The sequence below is a fragment of the Medicago truncatula genome, chromosome 4, assembly GCF_003473485.1.
Source record: "Medicago truncatula cultivar Jemalong A17 chromosome 4, MtrunA17r5.0-ANR, whole genome shotgun sequence".
Taxonomy (NCBI): domain Eukaryota; kingdom Viridiplantae; phylum Streptophyta; class Magnoliopsida; order Fabales; family Fabaceae; genus Medicago; species Medicago truncatula.
The window spans coordinates 15,759,483-15,773,792 of record NC_053045.1 but is presented as its reverse complement, the minus strand read 5'-3'; the positions used below and the strand labels follow the sequence as shown (position 1 = coordinate 15,773,792).

At 40.4% G+C, this 14,310-nt stretch overlaps 1 long non-coding RNA gene across 1 annotated transcript; it reads left to right on the top strand.

The window, feature by feature from the left end:
• The first annotated feature begins 235 nt into the window (after positions 1–235).
• On the top strand, positions 236–1,852 carry LOC120580319 (uncharacterized). The gene is made up of 3 exons (XR_005646042.1): positions 236–364; positions 447–531; positions 658–1,852. It is a non-coding gene; the product is annotated as an uncharacterized lncRNA (long non-coding RNA).
• Positions 1,853–14,310: the final 12,458 nt, after the last annotated feature.

Here is a 14,310-nt window from a genome sequence, read left to right as displayed (position 1 = left end):
CATGCCACACGTCTTGTTCTCATTGGGTAAGACAACACCCCCTTTATTTTTATTGTCTATGACAAGTCACATTGCTTTTTATTGGCTAAGACAAATGAAGCCTCTTTGTCATTGGTCAAGACAACACATGCCACTTTTCTATTGGCCAAGACAACATTTGTCTCTTTCTCATTGGTCACACCACCTCATCTACCTCTCTCTTTCATAAAATTGGTTCTATAGAATTTACTTTTCGTCAAACTCCTATCACTCACATCTCTCATACTCTCAAACACATACCACCTTCACCATCAATATCATCATCTTGTTTATCTAAACAATTTCTAAGTTTTTCAATCTCCTCCAATTTCGTGTAATCTTAATGGTAAAGTATTTCCACCATTTTTTTTATATATATTCCTCCAATTAATGGATTGTCACTAATATTAAGGTTTTCTCTGTTAAAGCGGTTAATTCAAATCCTTGTGAAATCTCCTTGAGGATCTGTAGATCTCCATTCTAGAGCTTGAGCTAGAAAGAACAGGGCATAAGGTAAGGGTTTTTTCTTCATATATTCATACAAGTGGTAAGGGTTTTACCTTTTACATTCTTTACTTTATTACTTGATTTCTAAAATACACTTTCATACATTTTTTTTTATTTCCTTCTATTTTTCAGGTCTGGGAACTATCAAACCGATTTTGTGAAGTTCAAGATCCGAAAAACCATTCTTATTAGAGAAGATTGAGAAGGAACTTACTTATCAACCATGGTTCGATGAATTATATTTCCCAGAGAAATCTGAGAGGGGAATGGATAGAAGTTAAGTCTCAATTTCATTACGGTGTGACGGTGATTTCCAACTAATATGTGAAGTTGGTCCATCAAGTTCGACAAAAAGTTCTTCTATTCAAGTGGAAATTATAGCAATGAAAAATAAAGCCCAAGTTAAGCTCACATCTTTCATTTATGTCATATGCTTTTTTGTGGCTTTAAACAAGACAATGATTCATTACTAAAAGTGTTGATAGGTGAACTACAATCAAAGGCGGCGACTCTGGTGGATCCAAATTCTAAACTTGGAGAGACTCGGACATGACGGGAAAAAGGAAAGATATATATATATATATATATATATATATATATATATAGTGCAGTTCCTTCTTAAGGAACCAAGGTCAATATGCTTCCTAATAATAAATTCACTTAGATAGAACTAGCTCGTAGATATCTATGGTGGCCTTGTCTTATTGATGAATGATCACTTGGGTTTTCAGAAATTACCTTTGTTTTTGGGAATTGAAAATAATGGTAATTTTCAAAGACAAAGGCATCTTCTGAAGACTCAATGTTACCATCCATTGATAAGAATGTCTAGATATATCTAAGATCTTGTTCTGGCTCAGTCAATTCATTTATAGTAAGAATATTGGCATTGGTTCATTTAGCAAGAACTGCATTATCCATATCTTTCCTTCTTCCCCTTCTTGTTCCAGCTTCTTCAGGTTCAGAATTTAGATCCACCTGAGAAGACACCTTTGATATTTAGTTCACCTATTAGCACTCTTGGTAATAAATTACGACCCTTGGTCAAAGCCACACCAAAGCATCTGATATAGGTGAAAGATATAAGCTTAACATGGGGTTCCTCTTTCATAACTTTTATATGCCCTTGAATAAAATAACTTTATGCCGAACCTGATAGCTTAACTTGGGCTTCCATTGTAATGGTTGATAATTTTTTTCCATATTGTGGGGAAATATTGTACGGATGCTGTCAAAAAGGCACCTGGTTCATTGTGTGATCACTATCTCTATTGTAAGAGTTTAATGTTACTTCTATTGCAATAGTTGATATTTTTTTCTCTTTTAATATTATTGTACCACGAAGTTCGGATGTTGTAAGAACTGAGACTGAGTTCACAGATATTAATGGTAAAAAAAAATAGAAAGTATAGATCTATAATGGTTAATATATTATCTTTTGATGCAAGGTAAATTCTCAAAACAAATTAGCATTAAGATTTGGGTTCTTTCAAGTTTCATAATTCATAACAACCTACAAAATAGCTTCTTATGGTCCTGAGATATAGGATGAGATGGATAAATACATTTCGTAAAGTTTAGTCATTTTGTTCAAGTCATAACTCGTTAACGAATTTGGTTATTAGAGTTTAAATACTGAAACTCTCAGTGATTTAAACAGTAAAATTACATGCCATGTAGCTTTGTTAGTGACATGTTGGTTCAATCACTTCCTTGTGATTGATGCTTAATAATAGCAATTGTAGTTATCAAGGGTCCAAAAGAAATCTCATATAAATAACTTATCTTTTTTAATAAGATTTTTTATGTGTAAATTGGGTAATCTCTACTCGTAGGTGTAGTAAATATTAGTCTCTTGATTGATGTAGGACTATAATTAGTAGCAACGATCTCTCTCAATGATTTCATCAATATAGTAATGTAGTATCAAAAGTGACTATAATTTTGTATCATTTCGACATGAACTAGTGCGATATGTAAGTCATTAGAAAACCTAATCAAACTATAGTGCAATAAATGAAATTGAGTTTAGCAGAGAGATAAGTTTGTCGGGATTAAACTTCATCAACCTATTGCATATGCACTCTCCTGATTAGAATCACCTGTTGTACCCTGATTTTGGACCTAAAAATACTTGTTCAAATTTCTCTTTTAACACTGATATTTGTCAATTCGCTGTTGTTTTACTCTGAATCTTTACTCTCTTTTCATCTGCATATTCTACTGTCTCTGTCTCAAAGTACGTTCAAGCTCGATTTTCTTGCATAAAATCATTCAAAATGACTTTTCTTGCATTACAAGTCATTTAAGAACTCTCTGAAACGTCGCATTACTTTTCTTGCATTTTATTTCAAAAATCATACAAGAGGGTATTTTGGTCATTTCCTGCAGTGGAACCCATTTTAGTCCCTGTGTTTGCCTCTGAGTCTTTTCAACCTGTCTGTACGAATCATTGTTGAAATCTCTGTTTAAAATCATTTCAAAAATTGCATCTAAGTCAGTTTGAATCAGTTTAGTCCCTAGGGGCATTTTGGTCTTTTCCTGTCAAAATTTCGGCAGAGAGGTATTTTAAAATACCTCATTTTTGTAACTGGTTCATTTTAGTCCTTTTGTTGATTTTATTTTTGGTTTCACTTTACGTTTTGTTCAATTTACCAATTTTAATTCAATTTTATTTTAATTGCATTTTTAGTCCAATACTTTTCCAAATTGCATTTTTAAGTCCTTTTTTCATAATTGCAGATTAGTCCTTTTAATTTTTCCTTTTTGCAGCAATGTCCATAAGTCCAATTACAGGTGCTCCGTCCTCATTGGTCCAAGAACACAAGTGGCAGGTTATAAATAGCCAAGTGTCAGAGGGTTCCATTAATCACACGCCACATCACAAACAGAAGTCACAATCTCTCTCCTTTCAGTTACAGATCAAAACAGAAAGTTCTTCAAGAACAATCAAGAACAATCACAAACCCTAAATCACCAGAATCACTGAATCAGCAACAAATTCATCAAGTTCTCTGCAATTCTCAGAGATTCAACACTGAATCTTCATCATTGAATCGACTTCTTCACAATACGAGTGCGAATCCATCACTGTTAGTGACGGACTCAAGCACGATCACGAAGAAGACTTGAAGAGAGAAGAGAGAAAGAGAGGATGAAGATCTAAGCCGGTGAAGAAGAAGATAAAGATCTGAATCAGTTTCGAAGCAAGAAATCTCACCGGAAACGATTCAAGTTCTTCCTCAAAGATCTCCGTTTGAATCTCCAACTAAACCAGAAGTAAAACACGTAAATCTCACTTTTCCTTCCTCAAAAAGCATCAACGCAAGTGAATCGTTACAGATCGAGAAAGATAAAAAGGATTTGAGTCAAGAAAGTTTCAAACCTAAAAAAAAAAAAATTCAAAACCGTAACACAAACTTCAGATCTACAACGATTCAAACCTTGCATGTAAAATCTAGTGCCATATTCGTGTTCAGGACAAAAAAGGATATCTGAAAATATAAATTTTTTTTGAAAACGGAGAAGTTCGTTCAACTCCGGCGGCCGGCCACCACGCCGGAGGAACAAGCTTCACCGGAGAAGATGAAGATCTTCCACCGTTTTTCCAGAATCCGGCGAGAGAGAAGAAGAGAGAGGTGAGAGCTTCTCTCACTAGGTTGAGAGAAGAGAGAGAAAGAATAAAGGAAAATGAAAAAACCGGCGCCTAGGCATATATGTAGACAACTGAACCGGACCGGTTCAAGACCAGTCCAATCCCTTCAATCCTGAGCGTTGGATCTAGGGTTTCCCTCCCTGGATCAATCCAACGCTCCCTATGCTTCCAGGCTTTTAGGTTTTGGGCTTGGGCCTTTTTCTCTGCAGTTTCCTACGTTTTTGCTTTTTCTTGCTATTCACACCCTGTTTTCTTGCTGATTGAACCTCTGTGTGCTTAATTTGTTTTTTCTCTAAAAATTCCTAAAAAATTGTTATATGTTTCTTAATACATTTTAATACTTTTGTGATATTTTTCAATGGTTTAAAAATGATAAAAATGTGTGTGTTATTTTTCTTGATTAATTTTGTGTTTGATCTAAGTTTGTGTATTTTTGTGGTATATTTTCTCATAAAATGTTGGCATGTGATGTGGATGATTGGTGTGTAATTTCATGGTGAATGTGTTGCTGATCATATGTATGTCTTGCTGATTGTGGATGTAGATTTTCATTTCTTTCTTGTTTTGCAAGTAATGTGTGTTTTTATCAAGAAATAAAGTGCAAAATATCTTTAAAAATGTGTCATGATTCTTGGCTTGAATGTGTCCTATTTGTTCCCACATTATAGCTCAAAATCAAACCCCTTTAACATTGCTATAATGAGAGGATTATAGGTCATGTGCATGTCTAAGTGTCATAACCAATTTTAGGTATATTTTGCCATTTTATTTCATTTCATTACTTTTTTTTTTCTCTTGCTATTCTATTCAATTTTGTTTACCTTTTTACCATTTTTATGCCTTATGATACTAACCATTTCATCTCATATTTCATCCATCTCATGGTTTAGGCATTATTTTTTTTTCCCTATTCATTTCTATATCAAATGGGTTTGTAATAATTTTAGGTAAATTAGTCTCCTTTTAATTCCTTGCAAGACCGTAGCATGTATTTAGGACTCAATGTAAAGGACAATGGACTCTAATGATGTACACCGACACAAGCACCGACACGCACACACGTTGCATGTTTACCGTTTAGATGTATGCTTAGGAAACGCGATTTTTAGACAAATACCAATTTTCAAAAAAAATAATAATAAATTCCATCACTCAATTTTTTTTTTCCAAACAAACCTTGGAGTCAAAACTCCATTGAATTTTTTTCCTTTATTTTCTTAACCAAATCCAAATGAATCCTAATTCCTACTTAGACTTTTTTAATAACAATTGAACCAACCATTCACCATTTTCTTCTCTTATGCCTTTAAGGCCTCTTCCTCTTCTTCAAAACCATTTTCCAACAAAAAACTAAAATCAACCAAACACACAAAAAACATTTTTTGAAAGAGAACTACATGGAGTTTGATCCCTTAAATGGGTATGTAGGCATGAGGTCAAAACCTCTCCAAGTCCACTAAAATAAAACCTCAAACACTTTCTCCCCCCATTCTTAACATAAATTTCCTTTTTCATAAATAGCATTAAAAATAAAGCGTAGACATAAACTAAGAAAACGGCTCCTATAGAGTACTATAGTCACCGCGGGTGCCTAACACCTTCCCGTAGTGAAAACGACCCCCGAACTTAGAATCTAAGGGTTTTTTCTCAATTTTGCCCTTCCCAAGAAAAAATAGAGAATATCAAAGATTGAAAGGTTCAAGCCTAATTAATGACTTGACACCCGAAAATCGCGATAACAGAAATGGCGACTTCACTGGGGACACTTTTAGCGGGTCACGCCTAGTTTTCCTTAGTTTATATTTACGCTTTGTTTTATTGCTTACATATGTGAATACTTGTTTATTTTCATCTGACGTGTGGGGTGAGAATATCAAAAGTCCTATACCCGGGCTGAGTGAACTTATGGATAGGTAGAGATATAATCGACAATTCGATCCGAGGGTTGCCTCGTGTATTGGGTTATGCGATCAATCTCACATAGCTGAGGCATTTTGGAAGTAATATTGTCGGCGTGTGTTGTCATGCTTAGGCACTTTGCTTTCAATTGTTCGACGATGCTATGGACCGTAGTTACCAAACCCATCCCTGGCCTTTTTTAGGACGTAGTGCGGTGGCTAAACCGAGTGTTGTCTCGAGTTTTAGTCGTCACGCGATGCTACACTCAAACTAGACCTTCTTGCGAATAAACATGGAACGGACGTTGTCCCGTGCTACCATGATATACGTAAGAGAGGTTGCAGTTTGGGAACTTGATTAGAACCTTGGTTACTATTATCCTAAGCCTTAGTTTACCGGGCACCGTGTCCGCCCGTGGCTCCTCGACTTTAATCTCAACCCTCCATGTTTTCTCTGTAATTGAAAAAAACAATCATGCATACATGCATTCATGCATAAATTTTTCTCATGCATTCATCGAAGGATCGGACAAATTAAAAACTTTGTAAAACAATACAGGTATGAAGAAGACTAGGTCCTACAAGTTCAAGGAGGTTGATTTGGTTAGTTTGAGAGATTTGGCACTCAAGGTTAAGAATCAAACAGGTTTCCGACTCCGATATGGTGGTTTGCTTACTATTCTCCGGACCAATGTTGAAGAGAAGCTCGTGCACACCCTAGTGCAATTCTATGACCCGAGTTTCCGTTGCTTCACTTTCCCGGATTTCCAGTTGGTCCCTACTCTTGAGGCTTATTCCCACTTGTTGGATTCACCTATAGCCGAGAAGACGCCTTTCACCGGTCCCGGGACTTCTCTTACTCCTTTGGTTATTGCTAAGGATCTCTATCTCAAGACTTCCGATGTCTCCAAGCATCTTACTACTAAGTCTCACATCCGAGGATTCACTTCAAAGTATCTACTTGAGCAAGCTAATCTCAAAACTACTTGTCAGGACACACTCGAGGCTATTCTTGCATTGCTTATCTATGGGCTCATTCTTTTCCCGAATCTCGACAACTTTGTGGACATGAATGCTATTGAGATCTTCCATTCCAGGAATCCGGTTCCTACCTTGCTAGCTGACACATACCATGCTATCCATGACCGGACTCTCAAAGGTCGTGGGTATATCCTTTGCTGCGTGCCTCTCCTATATAGGTGGTTTATTTCTCACCTTCCGAGCTCCTTCCATGACAACTCGGAGGATTGGTCCTACTCACAGCGGATGATGGCTCTCTCTCTTAACGAGGTGGTCTGGATCACTCCCGCCGCTCAGGTTAAGGAAATTATTACTGGTTGTGGAGACTTTCTCAATGTACCTCTTCTTGGTACCCGTGGGGGAATCAACTACAATCCGGAGCTTGCTATGAGATAGTTTGGGTTCCCAATGAAGGCAAAGCCCATCAATCTTGCTACATCTCCAGAGTTCTTCTACTATTCGAACGCCCCCACCGGACAAAGGGAGGCTTTCATAGGGGCTTGGTCTAAGGTCCGTAGGAAGAGTGTGAAGCATTTGGGTGTGAGATCTGGTATTGCTCATGAGGCCTATACTCAGTGGGTAATAAACCGAGCTGAAGAGATTGGTATGCCATACCCTGCTATGAGATATGTGTCTGCATCTGCTCCATCTATACCTTTACCTCTACCTCCCACAACTCAGGAAATGTATCAGGAACATCTAGCTATGGAAAGTCGTGAGAAACAAATGTGGAAAGCCCGATACAATGAAGCTGAGAATCTAATCATGACTTTGGATGGTAAGGATGAGCAGAAGACTCATGAGAACCTGATGTTGAAGAAGGAATTGGTTAAGGTCTGAAGGGAACTTGAAGAAAAGGATGAGTTACTTATGCGGGACTCCAAGAGAGCTAGAGGACGACGCAACTTCTATGCTAGATACTGCGGTTCGGATTCGGAGTCTGAGTCTGAGGATCATCCCACCACTTCCTTTGCTTGAGAGTTTTATTTGTTTATATTTCAAAGTCTTCCCTTGGCTTAGTATTTCAAAGGGATTCGTCTTGTAAACACTTCGTTTTGCTTTGCTTGTTTAGATATTGTTTACAAAACTCCTAATTTGTCTAAAAATCCTTCGATGTCCAAAAAAAAAAACTTTTGCATTTGCATCTGTGCATATCATGCATCATGTGCATCATTCATCAAGTCACAAAAGGTTTCCAAGTGCTCACTGCCTCCTGGTTCTTCTGCCACAGATTGAAAGGTGGCTCGTGCTCGGAAAGTCTACGAACCTGACAGAATACATCGGACTAGACTCTACAGAAAGAAGAATTCGGTAGCTATGGAAGAAGAAAATGCTCAGCTCCGTACCGAGTTAGCTACTCTGAGGGAAGAATTGGCTAAGGCCAATGATACCATGACAGCTCTGCTAGCCGCTCAGGAACAATCAGCCACAGCTATCCCTATAGCCACAGCTATACCTGTGACTACAAGTGTGATCCCAACTGCATCTACTGACGCTCGCTTCGCTATGCCAACTGGGTTTCCGTATGGGCTTCCACCGTTTTTTACTCCTAGTACTGCAGCGGGCACTTCTGGTACTGCTAACAATGGTCCTATTCCTGCAACAAATGCTGTCTCCATCAATACTACTTTGCCACAAACAACGGCAGCTGTCACTGAGCCTCTTGTGCATGCCATACCTCAAAGTGTTAACATCAACACACAGCACGGAAACATCCCCGTGATCAAAACCATGGAAGAGAGGATGGAGGAACTTGCTAAAGAACTCCGTCATGAAATCAAAGCTAATCGAGGGAATGCGGACTCTTTCAAAACTCAGGATCTCTGCTTGGTGCCAAAGGTGGATGTCCCTAAGAAGTTCAAAATCCCGGATTTCGACCGATACAATGGGCTGACTTGTCCCCAGAACCACATCATCAAGTATGTCCGAAAGATGGGTAATTACAAAGACAATGATTCACTTATGATTCACTGCTTCCAAGATAGCTTGATGGAAGATGCTGCAGAGTGGTATACTAGTTTGAGTAAAAATGACATCCATACCTTTGATGAATTAGCCGCTGCTTTCAAAAACCACTATGGGTTTAACACCAGATTGAAGCCGAACAGGGAATTCCTCAGATCTCTCTCCCAGAAGAAGGAGGAAAGCTTCCGTGAATACGCACAGAGATGGAGGGGGGCAGCCGCCCGCATTACTCCCGCTCTTGATGAAGAAGAAATGACCCAGACATTCCTAAAGATCTTGAAAAAGGATTATGTTGAGAGAATGATCATTGCTGCCTCAAATAACTTCTCGGAGATGGTCACCATGGGAACTCGTCTGGAAGAAGCCGTCAGAGAAGGAATCATTGTGTTCGAAAAAGCTGAATCCTCTGTGAATGCATCAAAGAGGTATGGTAACGGACACCACAAGAAGAAAGAAACGGAAGTAGGGATGGTGTCTGCTGGAGCCGGTCAATCCATGGCTACTGTTGCTCCTATTAATGCAGCCCAAATGCCTCCGTCGTACCCATATGCGCCGTATTCTCAGCATCCTTTCTTTCCGCCATTCTATCATCAGTACCCTTTGCCACCGGGTCAACCTCAAGTACCCGTTAATGCAATTGCTCAACAGATGAAACAACAGTTGCCGGTTCAACAACAACAACAAAATCAGCAAGCTAGACCTACTTTCCCTCCGATACCGATGTTGTATGCTGAGTTGCTTCCGACTTTACTCCATAGAGGGCATTGTACAACCAGACAGGGCAAGCCCCCACCTGATCCGTTGCCTCCCAAGTTCAGGTCCGATCTCAAATGTGATTTCCATCAAGGCGCCCTGGGTCATGATGTCGAGGGGTGCTATGCTTTGAAGTATATCGTGAAGAAGCTCATTGATCAAGGAAAGCTGACTTTTGAGAATAATGTCCCGCATGTCCTCGACAATCCTCTTCCAAATCATGCCGCTGTAAATATGATCGAAGTATGTGAGGAAGCTCCTAGACTTGATGTCCGTAACGTCGCAACTCCTCTGGTGCCTCTACACATCAAGTTGTGCAAAGCTTCTCTGTTCAGCCATGATCATGCCAAGTGCCTAGGATGCCTTCGTAATCCTTTGGGTTGCTATACTGTTCAAGATGACATCCAAAGCTTGATGAATGATAATTTTTTGACTGTCAGTGATGTCTGCGTGATTGTGCCAGTTTTTCACGATCCGCCTGTCAAGAGTATACCTTTGAAGGAGAATGCTGAGCCTCTGGTGATAAGGTTGCCCGGACCGGTACCGTATACTTCAGATAGGGCTATCCCGTACAAATATAATGCTACCATAATCGAAAACGGAGTAGAAGTGCCTCTGGTGTCCTTGGCTGTGATGAACAATACCGCCGAAGGAACTTCAGCAGCCCTAAGAAGCGGAAGAGTCCGTCCACCGTTGTTTCAAAAGAAGGCAGCTACGCCCACCGTGCCACCCATTGACAAGCCAACCCCGACTGATGTTTCTCCCGTTAACAGAGACGCGAGCCAACCAGGCCGGTCTATAGAGGATTCTAATCTGGACGAGATTTTAAAGTTGATCAAAAGAAGTGATTATAAGATTGTAGATCAGCTGCTGCAAACCCCGTCGAAGATATCCATTTTGTCTCTACTCCTGAGTTCCGCTGCCCACAGAGATACCCTTTTGAAAGTATTGGAGCAGGCTTTTGTGGATCATGAAGTCACTGTGGATCACTTTGGTAGCATAGTGGGGAACATTACCGCCTGCAGCAACCTGTGGTTCAGTGAAGATGAATTGCCCGAAGCAGGAAAGCAGCATAATCTGGCCTTGCATATCTCCGTGAATTGCAAGTCCGATATGCTATCAAATGTGTTAGTAGACACTGGCTCATCTTTGAACGTGATGCCCAAGTCAACGCTGGATCAGCTGAGTTACCGGGGAACTCCTTTGAGGAGGAGCACTTTTTTGGTCAAAGCCTTTGATGGAACCCGCAAGAGCGTTCTCGGGGAGATAGACTTGCCAATAACTATTGGCCCCGAAACCTTTCTAATCACCTTTCAGGTCATGGATATTAATGCCTCTTACAGCTGTCTCTTGGGGAGACCATGGATACATGACGCGGGGGCGGTGACCTCTACTTTGCACCAAAAGTTAAAATTTGCAAAAAGTGGAAAGCTTGTTACCATTCATGGAGAGGAAGCATACCTGGTTAGCCAGCTATCATCTTTCTCTTGCATAGAAGCAGGGTCTGCAGAGGGGACCGCTTTTCAAGGATTAACTGTCGAAGGTACGGAGCCTAAAAGGGATGGAACTGCCATGGCTTCTTTGAAGGATGCACAGAGAGCCGTCCAAGAGGGTCAAGCTGCCGGCTGGGGCAGGTTAATACAGCTTCGTGAGAACAAGCATAAGGAAGGTCTTGGCTTTTCCCCAACTTCAGGAGTTTCCACCGGGGCATTCTATAGTGCTGGGTTTGTCAACGCAATCACAGAAGAAGCAACTGGATTTGGCCCGAGGCCTGTATTTGTTACACCAGGAGGCATTGCGAGGGATTGGGATGCCATTGACATTCCCTCAATCATGCATGTTTCTGAGTAATATACCTTGTTGCTTAAGTATCTTGTTTTTTCAAAATAACAATCATCTCGCTCTGCCCAAAGCGAGAGTGATATTTTCTGTAAGGGCATGTTTGTTTCGGCATTGCCGTTGATTAATAAAAAATTGTCGTTTCTTTCACGACTGCTTTTTTTAGCGCTTCTTTTTCCTTGGAAATAATGGTAATGCCAGAAAAAACCAAAACATCTGTATTTTCTTATTAATTTCAAAAATCTGCATAAAAAACCTCCTTCTAAAATCATCCAACCATTTTACGCAGATTGAACTATAATAAACCCGTTGGGCACAGTAACCCTGCATTCCCTCCGAATTTTGAATTCCCGGTGTATGAGGCCGAAAATGAGGAAGGTGATGACATACCATATGAGATCACTCGGCTACTTGAGCAAGAAAAGAAAGCCATTCAGCCTCACCAGGAAGAGATTGAGCTTATCAACATAGGTACCGAGGAGAACAAGCGAGAGATCAAGATCGGTGCTGCTCTAGAGGAAGGGGTTAAAAAGAAGATCATCCAGCTCCTCCGGGAATATCCGGATATTTTTGCATGGTCGTATGAAGATATGCCAGGTCTAGATCCTAAGATTGTGGAGCATCGGATCCCCACAAAGCCTGAATGTCCTCCTGTTAGGCAGAAATTGAGAAGGACTCATCCAGATATGGCTCTCAAGATTAAGAGCGAGGTTCAAAAACAGATTGATGCGGGTTTCCTCATGACAGTTGAGTACCCTGAGTGGGTTGCCAATATTGTACCTGTGCCAAAGAAGGATGGTAAAGTCCGGATGTGTGTTGACTTCAGAGACCTGAACAAAGCCAGTCCAAAAGACAACTTTCCATTACCTCATATTGATGTGCTCGTTGATAACACTGCTCAGTCTAAGGTGTTCTCCTTCATGGATGGTTTCTCCGGTTACAATCAGATCAAAATGTCTCCTGAAGATAGAGAAAAGACGTCTTTTATCACTCCATGGGGTACTTTCTGCTACAAAGTGATGCCATTCGGCCTAATAAATGCTGGTGCTACCTACCAAAGAGGGATGACTACTCTGTTTCATGACATGATTCACAAGGAAGTCGAAGTATATGTGGACGATATGATTGTAAAGTCAACAGATGAGGAGCAACATGTTGAGTATTTGACAAAAATGTTCGAAAGGTTGAGAAAGTACAAGCTTCGATTGAATCCTAACAAATGTACATTCGGCGTCAGATCCGGAAAGTTATTAGGCTTCATTGTCAGCCAAAAGGGCATTGAAGTCGATCCCGATAAAGTCCGAGCCATCCAAGAAATGCCAGCTCCACAGACCGAGAGGCAAGTCAGAGGTTTCCTCGGGCGTTTGAATTACATCTCCCGATTCATATCTCACATGACCGCAACCTGCGGGCCGATCTTCAAGCTACTCAGAAAGAATCAGCCTATTGTATGGAATGATGAATGCCAAGAAGCTTTTGATAGCATCAAGAATTACCTGCTGGAACCACCTATCCTTGTCCCACCCGTGGAAGGAAGGCCTTTGATTATGTATTTGGCAGTATTTGATGAATCCATGGGATGCGTACTTGGTCAACAAGATGAGACTGGAAAGAAAGAACATGCTATCTACTATCTAAGCAAGAAGTTCACCGATTGTGAAACTCGGTATACAATGCTTGAGAAGACTTGTTGTGCTCTGGCCTGGGCCGCTAAACGCCTGCGTCATTATTTGGTGAATCATACGACTTGGTTGATATCCAGAATGGATCCGATAAAGTATATCTTTGAGAAAGCTGCTGTTACTGGGAAGATTGCACGCTGGTAGATGCTTTTGTCTGAATATGATATTGTGTTCAAAACTCAAAAGGCAATCAAAGGTAGCATTCTTGCCGATCATCTTGCTTACCAACCTCTTGATGATTATCAACCAATTGAGTTCGATTTCCCCGATGAAGAGATCATGTATTTGAAATCAAAAGACTACGAAGAACCGTTGATTGATGAAGGTCCAGATCCCAATAGCAAGTGGGGTTTAGTCTTTGATGGTGCTGTCAATGCTTATGGTAAGGGAATTGGGGCAGTCATTGTATCCCCACAGGGGCATCACATCCCTTTTACCGCCAGAATTCTGTTCGAGTGTACAAACAATATGGCTGAGTATGAAGCATGTATCTTTGGGATCGAGGAAGCAATTGACATGAGAATCAAACACCTCGACATCTATGGAGATTCTGCACTCGTCATCAACCAGATAAAGGGTGAATGGGAGACCCACCATGCTAAGTTGATTCCTTATCGTGATTATGCGAGACGTTTGCTGACATATTTTACAAAGGTTGAGCTGCACCATATTCCTCGTGATGAGAACCAAATGGCTGATGCTCTTGCTACTCTATCCTCCATGTTTCGAGTAAACCATTGGAATGATGTGCCAATAATCAAAGTGCAACGCCTTGAAAGACCTTCACATGTGTTTGCTATTGGGGATGTGATCGATCAGGCTGGTGAAAATGTGGTTGACTATAAACCCTAGTACTACGACATCAAACAGTTCTTGCTGAGCCGTGAGTATCCGCTAGGTGCTTCCAACCAAGACAAGAAGACCCTGAGAAGATTGGCCAGTAGATTCCTGTTAGATGGAGATATTCTGTAAA